At 41.4% G+C, this 11,156-nt stretch overlaps 2 pseudogenes; both read left to right on the forward strand.

Annotated features, from left to right (window-relative positions):
* Positions 1-9,741: 9,741 nt before the first annotated feature.
* Positions 9,742-9,847, forward strand: LOC141160320 (U2 spliceosomal RNA; annotated as a pseudogene).
* A 933-nt stretch (positions 9,848-10,780) lies between these two features.
* On the forward strand, positions 10,781-10,923 carry LOC141160412 (U2 spliceosomal RNA; annotated as a pseudogene).
* Positions 10,924-11,156: the final 233 nt, after the last annotated feature.

Below are 11,156 nucleotides of genomic sequence, written 5' to 3' on the forward strand. Positions count from 1 at the left end.
AAAACTGTGCAGAAAGGTGCATAGGTCCCTGATCTGAGACCACTCCTCCAGCGTGATTTGCCCCACCTCTGGATCCCGTTGGCCCAGGCTATACGTCAGAACGTATTGCACCAGGGCTTGTCGGTGCTGCCACAGTCGCTGCAACATGTGCAGAGTTGAATTCCACCGGGTAGGCACATCGCATTTTAGCTGGTGAAGTGGAATGCCCAACGACTTCTGTAGAGATGTAAGTCGCTGAGCTGCGGGATGCGAACGGCGGAAGTGAGCACACAGTGACCGTGCCCTCTGCAGAAGGCCATCTAGTCCGGGATAGTGGGCTAAAAATTGCTGGACAACCAGGTTCAACACGTGAGCCATACAAGGCACGTGTGTGACATTGCCCCGGCGAAGGGCCGCACCCAGGTTTGCAGTATTGTCGCACACGGCCTTCCCTGGTTTCAGGTCCAGTGGAGACAACCATTCATGAAATTGGTTCTCCAGAGCTGACCACAACTCCTCAGCTGTGTGACTCACATTTCCCAGACATTTCAAAGTAAAAACCGCCTGATGACGTTGAGCCCTACTGCCAGCATAGTAAGGAGGTGTGCAGGATCCCTTCTGCGCAGTTACAAAGCTTGTGGCATGACCAGACAGGCTTTGGGTGCAGGTGGAGGACTGAGAGGAGGTTGAGGAGGCAGAATCAGTGGAGGAACTTTGACATAAAGAGAATTGACGCACAACTCGTGGGGACGGCAAGACTTGGACAGCAGCCCCTTGTCCTGCTGTCACCATAGTTACCCAGTGCCCAGTCAGCGACATGTAACGCCCCTGTCCATGCCTACTCGTCCAAGTGTCTGTGGTGAAATGCACCCTGTCACATACAGAGTTTCTCAAAGAAGCGGTGATGTTGTGTGCGACATGCTGGTGGAGCGCAGGCACACCTTTCTTTGAGAAGTAGTGCTGACTGGGCATCTGGTACTGGGGCACTGCGACGGACATAAGGTCTCGAAAATCCTCTGTGTCCACCAGGCGGAAAGGCAGCATTTCTGTAGCCAAGAGCTTGCAGATGGTGAAATTCAACCTCTTAGCTTTCTTATGGCTAGGAGGAAATGGTCTTTTACTTGTCCACATCTCAGGGACTGAGGGCTGGCTGTTGTGCTTAGACGGGGTTGATAAGGGTGTCCCCGGCAAACTGCCGGTCTGTGAGGAAGATGCAGGCGGACATGTTAGGTTGCCTTGATCCAAAGGTGGTGCTATCGATGTCAGACAGCGCTCAACACCAGCTGGTGTTACCACCTCCAAAGAAAATGATGACCTGCCAATCACGCTGGCTGTTGCGGGTAAAGAGGTGGCAGGTCTGCGTCCCAAAACAGGTGTGACTGCTGTCCCCCCAGTCACAGAGGATGAAGAGGCCGCAGATGCACAAGATGGGGCAGATGGTGGTTGGCCCGGCCAGCTAGGCCGCATTGTAGCACAGTGAGCTTCCCACTGCAACTTATGCTTCATGTCCATGTGCCGGTTCATGCATGAAGTACTCAAACTATGTATTTTTTGGCCTCTACTTAGCTTTTGTTGACAAATGTTACAGATAACACGAGTTGGGTCATCTTTATCGATCTGAAAAAATGCCCAGGCTATGCAAGGCTTAGCACCCATGCGACCTGAAGAGCCACTACGACTTGTGGTGAGAGGCAGAGTTGTGTTTGAGGATGCAGTTGTTGACGTGCTTCCAGTACTACGTCTCTGTCCAGGAAGGCGCAACCTGACCTCGTCGTCACTAGCATCCTCCTCCACCTCCTCTGCTGACCTCATCTCTTGGCTGACTGTGGGTTGACAGTAAGTGGGATCTCCAACCTCATCATCATCACCCTGTGTGTTATCACACCCGTCGTCCTCAGAGCCAACCTGTTCCTGCCCTGACAAAAAACTAAAGTTGTCGCTCCAATCAGGTATTTGAGTCTCATCATCGTCTTCCTCATTGTCTCCACCAACAGGAATTACAGTTTGGGAATGAGGGTCTACATTATGGTCAGAACCTTCTGCGTCTGGTCCTGGATCCGACTCATAAAGATTCTGGGCATCAGTGCAGATCATTTCCTCATCTGGATTCACAGAAGCGCTGGAGCCGACCTCTGATTCCCAGGCTATAGTATGAGTAAACAGCTCTGCAGACTCAACCATCTGTTCTACCTCATACTCAGACGGGCAGCTGGAGATTTGGGAGCTGTGAGGAAGCAAGTGCGATTGGGGTGACACCTCTGAGGACTGGAGAATTTGTGATGTTGAAGTTGATGTGGAGGAGAGCCCACTTAAAGGAGCACTTCATATCCGTTGAAGCACCTGCTGTTTTTGTGCCTCATCTGGAATTTGTAGCGATTGGCGTGGCGGTAAGAAAGGGATCTTATCACATTGTCCGCTAAAAGAAGTAGACATTTTAGTTTTGCTGGAAGATGGTCTTTCTTCTGCAGATGTTACTGTTGCTTTAACACCTACTCCATGGACACAACCTTTTTTCCCCTTCCCAACATGCCTATTCCTCTTTCCACCAGCAGCAGGCCTTTTTCCACTCATTTTGGTGGTTAACTAATTCACAACTCTGGAGTTGTTTGCACAAAAAAACAATGGATGGGAACCAAGCAGAACTGAGTGGCCAAACTGTGGTATTAGGCCAAAACTATTGTCTGGGTTAGAAGTAGAAAAAAATTATATTCAATTTGCAACCTGATGGAGGTCAGTATAGATGGACTAATAGAACAAATCCCACACACAGCTAGAAGCCCAAATATTTTTTCAGAGGTAGATGCAGAAAAAAATTATATTCAGTTTGCAACCTGATGGAGGTCAGTATAGATGGACTAATAGAACAAGTCCCACACACTGCTAGAAGGCCAAATATTTTTTCAGAGGTAGATGCAGAAAAAAATTATATTCAATTTGCAACCTGATGGAGGTCAGTATAGATGGACTAATAGAACAAGTCCCACACAGTGCTAGAAGGCCAAATATTTTTTCAGAGCTAGATGCAGAAAAATATTATATTCAATTTGCAACCTGATGGAGGTCAGTATAAATGGACTAATAGAACAAGTCCCACACAGTGCTAGAAGGCCAAATATTTTTTCAGAGCTAGATGCAGAAAAAATTATATTCAGTTTGCAACCTGATGGAGGTCAGTATAGATGGACTAATAGAACAAGTCCCACACACTGCTAGAAGCCCAAATATTTTTTCAGAGGTAGATGCAGAAAAAAATTATATTCAGTTTGCAACCTGATGGAGGTCAGTATAGATGGACTAATAGAACAAGTCCCACACACTGCTAGAAGGCCAAATATTTTTTCAGAGCTAGATGCAGAAAAATATTATATTTAATTTGCAACCTGATGGAGGTCAGTATAGATGGACTAATAGAACAAGTTCCACACACTGCTAGAAGGCCAAATATTTTTTCAGAGCTAGATGCAGAAAAAAATTATATTCAGTTTGCAACCTGATGGAGGTCAGTATAGATGGACTAATAGAACAAGTCCCACACACAGCTAGAAGCCCAAATATTTTTTCAGAGGTAGTTGCAGAAAAACATTATATTCAGTTTGCAACCTGATGGAGGTCAGTATAGATGGACTAATAGAACAAGTCCCACACACTGCTAGAAGCCCAAATATTTTTTCCGAGCTAGATGCAGAAAAATATTATATTCAATTTGCAACCTGATGGAGGTCAGTATAGATGGACTAATAGAACAAGTCCCACACACAGCTAGAAGCCCAAATATTTTTTCAGAGGTAGATGCAGAAAAAAATTATATTCAGTTTGCAACCTGATGGAGGTCAGTATAGATGGACTAATAGAACAAGTCCCACAAACTGCTAGAAGCCCAAATATTTTTTCAGAGGTAGATGCAGAAAAAAATTATATTCAGTTTACAACCTGATGGAGGTCAGTATAGATGGACTAATATAACAAGTCCCACACACTGCTAGAAGCCCAAATATTTTTTCAGAGCTAGATGCAGAAAAAAATTATATTCAATTTGCAACCTTATGGAGGTCAGTATACATGGACTAATAGAATGATGCTATGCCCAAAAGGTTTTACTTCACTAGGTGCAGTAAAAAAATTGGTATTCTATACACAGGTGGTGTAGCTTGCAACACAGATAGGCTACTCCACTGACTAACACACTCTGCAATAGGCCAAAAAGGATTAGCTTTGCTAGATTTAGCCAAATGCTGTGAAAAAACTTGCACAGCACTGGCACAGACCTGCCTGGCAAAAACTGATAGGAACTGATGTAACTTAGTCCTGAAAAGGACTGCAATTACAATTAGTCTTTACTCCCACAACCTATCTATTTAAGAACACAGACCTGCCTGATAAAAGTCGTAGGAAATGCTGTAACCTAGTCCTTAAAAGGACTGCAATCACAACTATTCCCTACTCTCAAGCTATCTGTAGATTTGTGCGAAAATTGGCTTGAAATTAACAAGGTATAGCGCACACAGCAACAGCGGTGCCGTCTAACACGCAGATGCAGCAGTGAGAAAATGGTGGCGAAGGGGAAAATGGCTGGGTCTTATAGGGCAAGGACTTGTGACATACACTGCCAATGACACATGCCCTTGCTTGTGTGAAAAAAAGCACTTCGCTCCGTGTGTGCGCTGCTGATATTCTGACAGATTGCACCTCCCCACTGTAAATGCCTGAAAGAGAAAAAAAAAATGGAGATCTTCATTATTCCTGCAGAGATCCATCCCCTGCCCCTCCCCCCGCCCCGCTGTACACTCAAACTGTGTATTAACATTAATTTTCATCATTAATGAGAAAAAATCCAGTTATGATTTTGGTGCATGAACAGTTATCGAACATAACCTCGAACAGCCGAATTTTTTTCAAATCGTTCGTGTTCGCCGAACCGCTCAAACACCGCCCAAAACAGCTCGAATTTGAGATTGGCGAACAGTTCGAGTCGAACAACGCTCATCTCTAGTCATAATCAAGATATTATTGAATGTTAAGTTTCTTTTGACAATTCAGATCTGGCAAATATAACAACACATATCGTTGAAGATATTTCTCAATCCTTTGTAACTGAGATCCAAGCCCCCACACCTTCCCCCTCCTCTACAGCTTCTCACATTTCTTTTTTAGAGATCAGACCTCTCCAACCTCCACCACTACTAGAGACACTACTCCCCTAATCAGTTTCACCTCTGTAGCCCCTATCATGCTACCCTCCTCACAACAGCAGATAACCAATTTTTTCCGTCAATTACACCCCAAAACAACAACAAAAAAAGAAAAGGAGGTCCAGAGGTGCAAGGGCAGGCAGGAAATTTTTTAAAAAATTTACTAATAAATCCCTCCTCCCAAAATCCGATAGAAGAGTTAAGAATGAAAAAATAAAAATCTTCAACTTATCGGAATACAAATTAAATGAAAATGAAAAAACCCTTCTTGAAAAAGGACTGAATTTCTGTCCGGATCAGCAAGCAAATAATTTTGATCTATACATTGATCTTAACAAATTTATAAGAAGTCTTACTCTACATAGACATTTTGCGATTAAGAAAAACATAAAAGAAAAAAATTCTAAACTAACAAAAATATCTCAAAATTCTCTAAATGATTCTAAGTTGGAAAAAAAATATGATGGAAATATACATCTTATGGTTAAAAGTAGATCCAATTTTAACCCAATCCATCATAGAGGAAGTTATATTGAGACTTTCCTTTCACTAGTAGGGGGTGAATTTCATAAAATAAATAATAAGAAAAAACAGTTGCGAAATAAAAAATATCCTCCAGCAAAAAATCTGAGAGTAAGATCTAATATTTCACAAAAAGAAAAATGTGCTTTAAAAACTCTAAAAAATAACAATTCTATCGTAATCAGAGAAGCTGAAAAAGGGGTTGGGGATAGTAATTCAAGATCGAGGGGTGTATCTTAAAAAAGCATATAGAATACTGTCAGATACAAAATATTATAATAAATTATATTTAGATCCCTCAAAAGATATTTCTAAAGAATACCAACTAATTATAAATACCGCCTATGAAAAGGGAATTATTGACAAAAGAGAAAAGCAGTTTCTTACAAATAAAGAATATTCCCAAGCTGTTTTTTATCATTTGCCCAAAATGCATGAAGACCCAATTAATCCACCAGGATGCCCCATTATAGCAGGTATTAATTCGCTTACCAGTTTTTTGTTCCATTATATTGATCTCCATCTACAAAATTTAGTGAAAGAACTTCCATCATACCTACCTAATTCTACCCAACTAATAGAAGAATTGCAGAATATTTATTGGGAAGAAAGGGTATGGGTTTATATCTCTCGATGTAACAGCATTATACTCAAATATAGATCATCAAGTGGGTATATCGGCAACCAGATATTACTTGGAAACACACACTAATATGCCACAAGGACAGATACAATTCATTGTGCTAGGTCTTGAATTCATTCTAAAGAGAAATATATTTGAATTTCAGGGCCAGCTATACATTCAGAGACTCGGTACCGCGATGGGGACTCGGGTCGAGCCCAGTTTTGCAAATTTATTTATGGGGCGATTCGAGTCCCTATCAGCTCTGACAAAAGCTACTTGTATAAAAAACATAATTTTGTACCGTAGGTATATTGATGATTTAGTCATCTTGTGGAAGGGTGATCAGAAAACGGCAGAACAACTTGTTCACAAACTGAATCATAACACATGGGGTATTAATTTTTCACGTAGTATGAGTACAAACAAAATTAATTTTTTAGATTTAGAAATCAGTTTTAAAAAAAACTCAATAATAACAAAAACATTATTTAAGCCAGTAGATTCAAATGGATATCTGGAATTCAACTTTGCACAATTTCACAAATGGAAAAAAATATTCTTTATAGCCAATTTCTATGTATAAGGAAAAATAATACACTATTAGAGGATTATAATACCCAAGCAAAAATCCTCATAGACAGGTTTAAAATAAAAAAATACCCGAAAAAACTAATTTCTGCAGCATATGAAATCAATAGGAAGAAAGCACAGAAAGATTGCCTCTTGGCTATGAGTAATAAGGTAAAACCAGAAATAGATATCTCCTCACAAGAGAATAAATATACATTTAATTTTATTACAGCTTTTAATAAGGAAAATGCTAGTATTAGAAAAATACTTGGCAAACATTGGCATATTCTGCAACAAGATCCTCTCCTAAGAGAATCCCTACCTGACCATCTGGGGATTACCTTTCGAAGGGGAAAAATCATTCGGAATCTGATAGCTCCTAGCCGACTTAAAAATATTCCTATTCAATTTGAACAAAGAGGAACTAATACAGCTAAAACAGTGGGAGTGTTTAAATGTAGAAAGAAACTCTGCTGCTGCTGTAGATATATTACACATGGCTGTAAGGAGATTATATCTTACAGTACAGGTGAAAAGTTTTTAATTAAACAACACCTTTCTTGTCAAACAGACTATGTTATACACATTATCACCTGTAAATGTGGCCTACAATATGTAGGTCGTACTACTAGAAAACTTCAAAACCGTCTTAGTGGACATCGCTATAACGCTAAAATAGGACTTTTAACACACAGCCTATCATGTCATTTATTGCATACCCACGGAGGGAAATATGAAGTATAAATAACTCCTGTAGAACATATACCAGCCTCTACTCAGAATAGAATTCAAATATTAAATAGAAAAGAATCCTTCTGGAGTTATCGCATGCAGTGTTTACATCCAGATGGTTTAAATGATAGAATAGAATATATATGATCTTTTTTTGTTTTTTTTTGTTTGTATTTTTAAATATGTTGGTACTTTTTAACTGCTTTTACTAGAGCAGATACAAATTCAGATTGACACATTAATTATTCGCACAAACTTGTTCAATTAACGTGATTAAGCAACCAGGCGGGTCACTATTTCACCTTTTCAGTTTAGAGGTGTATTTAAGGAAGTGTAATTCTATAGTTCTAGATATATGATTATAAAATTATACCTGAGGAAGACTCTGCAATGAGTAGAAACACGTTGTATCTTGCTATTCTATATTTTATATTCTTTTGAAAAATAAATTCTGGATGAAAAAACCTACTGGATCTTATCTGGAAGCGCCGCAATACTTTAACCAGATCACACCTATTTGATTAACTGCCTTAACAGGATCTTCCTATATGGAAGCCTGATTCTTCTGGTAAAGCGTGCTGCATGCCAAATAAAGACTCCATAAGCCTCAAAAGTTCTATAGTTATGTGAATTTCAAGACTTCAGCAAGGATATTCCTATATGGAGGCCTGATTTTCCTGGCAAAGTGTGTTGCAAGCCAAATGAAGACTCTGTAAGTCACAGGAGTCATATCACTATCAAATGCTGAATCTCAAGACTTCTGCAATGTGAGCAGTATTCAGTTACCCCACCTTTTACTACTTTTTTGAGTAATATTGCACTTAGATCTGCACCGTTCCTTTTTCCATTTTCTCTTTCTAGAAGCTGAGACACAGCTATATTAAAATAAGTCCTTTCACAGAACTAAATACAACTCTCATCAAAAAAAGCTGTGGACTGGCTTCGTACCGTCCCTGGCCACATTCACCTGTCCACGTGTTTGTGATTAGGCGGTTCTTCCCAGTAAGTGCACTGGGGAAGGCACGGGTAATGTTGTGGGACCCGTGCTTGTGGAAGGCGGAGACGACACGGGGAGAAACAGTGGCGGCTGGGGACCGAGTATGGACACGGGTCCGCCGCCGGCATGAGGTTATGAAAGGCTTCCGCCTCCACGAGCCTAAAAGTCCACATTTCAAGTGCAAGCAGCAGTCAAAAATTTGGCAGTATAGTATTGCAGCCTGTGGGAGGGTGGGTGGCTGGCTGCATACTTACGTTTGCATTCCAAGGAATGGGGTAAGGACAGACAACTGAACGCTGCACTGGGACAAGGACGTGGTCGGTGATTGTTGCAAATCTGCAACGACAGGTGCATGGCGGGAGGCATCTTCGCATGCACCAAGGATCAGTTATGGTGGGCACACTTTTAGGCTGTGACCTGGGAGTCAGAAATGCTTCCAGAGGTCTTCGCCATGCTGTTTCCATGTCTTTTCAACACTGTATTCATGTGTCTGCTGATGTGTCACACACCACATGGCCAGATAATGTTGTAAAATGTTAAAATTACATTTCCCAGTGAATGCATTTGTCTTTGTTGAAAGCAATGCAAAAGTGCAAAAACGCATCAAAAACGCTACGTGTGAACATAGCCCAAGGTGTGGAGAAGAACTTTTGTTTTTTGTTATTTATTTTGCCTTATATACAAGTCATTACCCTGGAAAGGATGTTCCTTAATATATTTCCCAGGAAAATCCATTTTGTTTTTGTTTTTGTATGTTTTATTGTGAGTCAGTAAAAGTGGTGTAATACTCTGACAACGTTGTTGACAGCAGTTACCTGGGAGTCACAAATGCTTCCAGGGGTCTTCCCCATGCTGTTCCCATGTCATTTGAGCACTGTTCCCATCGATTTGGGCAATTTTTAGGCCCTCTGCAGACCGCCGGGGAAAGCCGCCTGAAAAATGCTCGAGTTTCCCATAGACTTACATTGGGCTTGTTGCTCGGGTCGAGCACCCGAGTATTCCAATTTGCTCGACCCAAGCAATGAGTACCCGAGCAATTTAGTGCTCGCTCATCACTAGTCCCTATCCCTACAACGGGTGCCTTCTTTAAGTCAGCGTGCAGTCATAAGCCAAAACCAATTCAGGTTATCGCTTCTCGGCCTTTTGGCTAACATCAAGTGTAGTAACTGTTCTCATTTAGTATATGTGCTTTGCTTTTACCAATATATTGTATTGTAATGTTATCTATCTATTTATCTATCTATCTATCTATCTATCTATCTATCTATCTATCTATCTATCTATCTATCTATCTATCTATCTATCCCTTCCTTCCTGAGATAAGCTGCAATAATGCATTTGTCCTTTGCTACACCGTTGCACACACACCATATACATAGTTAGTGGCCTTGTTATCAGCTGCTACTCTTTTAACTCAACTGTCCCATCAGTTGGGTGTTGCTGAGTACCACGCATTTAAAAAAAATTTGAGGGCCGCTAAGATTTCTTTAGTGAAATGCTGGCTCCCTCTGGTGGAGCACTGACTTCTTTAATTTTCTATCTGTGGATGAAAAAAAAAATATATAAAAAAGTTTGGTCTGAGATGTTGTTTTAAGGTGCTACTTATGTCTGTCAATCAGAGCATCCTGTTGGTTTTCACCCAAGCAGATAGATTGCTTGCAATAGATGTAATGAGTGAATGGAACAATGGAATAATGCAAGAGAATGGGACAATGGAACAATGGAATAATACAAGAGAATGGGACAATGGAACAATGGAATAATGCAAGAATGGAAGAATTGAAAATTATTTCACGTGTCATAATGGGCTCCTAGCCTTTATCTGGCTGTGCTGCTGCAGTCAGCTTCAGTCTGCAGGGATCCTGCAGACTAGGAAGTAGGTGGACCGCTGCTTGTTTATTCACTAATTAGTTATCCTCTCCCCATCCCCTTGTCTTGAGGCGTGTGGGACAGCAGAGGGGAGGGGATAATGTGCGAAAATAGGCAGACTTATGCAGATTAAAAATGTGTGCGTGGGCTGCAGCTGCAACAAGCAGTAAAGTTGTGGGTTTTAAGGTGTCTATTGATGAACAACATGTCTTCCTAAGGGGAGTCTTTGTCCTTATCCCTACAATGGGTGCCTTCTTGAAGCCAGGGTGCAGTCATAGGCCAAAACCAATTCAAGTTATCGCTTCTCGCCCTTTTGGCTAACATCAAGTGTAGTATCTGTTCTCATTTGGTATATGTGCTTTGCTTTTACCAATATATTGTATTGTAATGTTAGCTATTAGTGTTGAGCGAGCACTAAAATGCTCGGGCGCTTGAAGATCGGGCTGAGCTCACCGTGATACTCGGGTGCTCGACCCGAGCAATGAGCCCAATGTTAGTCTATGGGAGACCCGAGCATTTTTGCGGCGGCACCCCCGGCAGTCTGTAGAAAGCCTAAAAAATGCCCAAAAGGATAGTGACAGTGCTCACATGACATGGGGACAGCATGGGGATCGCCCCAGGAAGCATTTATGACCCCCAGGTCACTGCTGTCAACAACGTGGTCAGAGGTATT

The sequence above is a fragment of the Phyllobates terribilis genome, unplaced genomic scaffold, assembly GCF_046119375.1.
Source record: "Phyllobates terribilis strain yellow unplaced genomic scaffold, ASM4611937v1 Scaffold_8__6_contigs__length_399053987, whole genome shotgun sequence".
Taxonomy (NCBI): domain Eukaryota; kingdom Metazoa; phylum Chordata; class Amphibia; order Anura; family Dendrobatidae; genus Phyllobates; species Phyllobates terribilis.